The 744-nt window shown below is 49.7% G+C and overlaps 1 non-coding gene across 1 annotated transcript; it reads left to right on the forward strand.

The window, feature by feature from the left end:
* On the forward strand, positions 1-391 carry LOC146806035 (small Cajal body-specific RNA 2). The gene has a single exon (XR_014968125.1).
* The last annotated feature ends 353 nt before the right edge of the window (positions 392-744 follow it).

Below are 744 nucleotides of genomic sequence, written 5' to 3' on the forward strand. Positions count from 1 at the left end.
TAGTGCGGCCGACCGTGTGCAGAGCGGTGAGATAGTCGAATGGTTTTATGAATGTGTGGTTCCGGTGCATGAGAGGTGATTCTGTGTGCGAGTATCGCGTGTGTGGTAGAACCGTGTGTTTGATCTCCCGCTCAGCACTCATTACACAATGACCATTCTTATTTGACCGGCCCGGCGTTCTCCGCTGCTGGCTTCGGGCTGGGATGAGAAGACTTCCTCGGTCGCTAGCCCCGTTGTTGGGCCCTGTGCGCAGAGGCCTTCAAATCAAGTAGCGGATCCCGTCCTTCGGGGCTCAGACATGATGATTCGATCAGATATAGTAGGCCGGGGGTGCGAGGCTTCGGCCCAGAGCACCGAACCCGCCCATGAGTATCCAGCGATCCTGATCTGAGCTCTGAAGAAAAGCGGACCTGCTGCGTAGAGGTTACTTTTGGGGAGTTTGATGGTGACCGTAGCATTCGAGAGTACTTGATGTTTTAGGATCTTTAATGTGGCAGTGTCGTTGTAGGCATTGTCGGTCGAGAAAGCAATCTCGGCATGCGTTTCACGAGGACACTTGTAAGTGGTTTTATCCACCAGCAGTGAGTGGCTACTTAATGTGTAAGCTGACAAAACAAGTGGTGGAACAGAAGCGACTGAACGGATACGCCTTCAAATGAAAATGTATTTCTGTTATGTAAATAAAACTGTCCCTGGTGAATGAAAATGTTTTACAGGTAGTATGTTGAAGAAATCACTACAATA

The sequence above is a fragment of the Triturus cristatus genome, chromosome 8, assembly GCF_964204655.1.
Source record: "Triturus cristatus chromosome 8, aTriCri1.1, whole genome shotgun sequence".
Classification (NCBI taxonomy): Eukaryota; Metazoa; Chordata; class Amphibia; order Caudata; family Salamandridae; genus Triturus; species Triturus cristatus.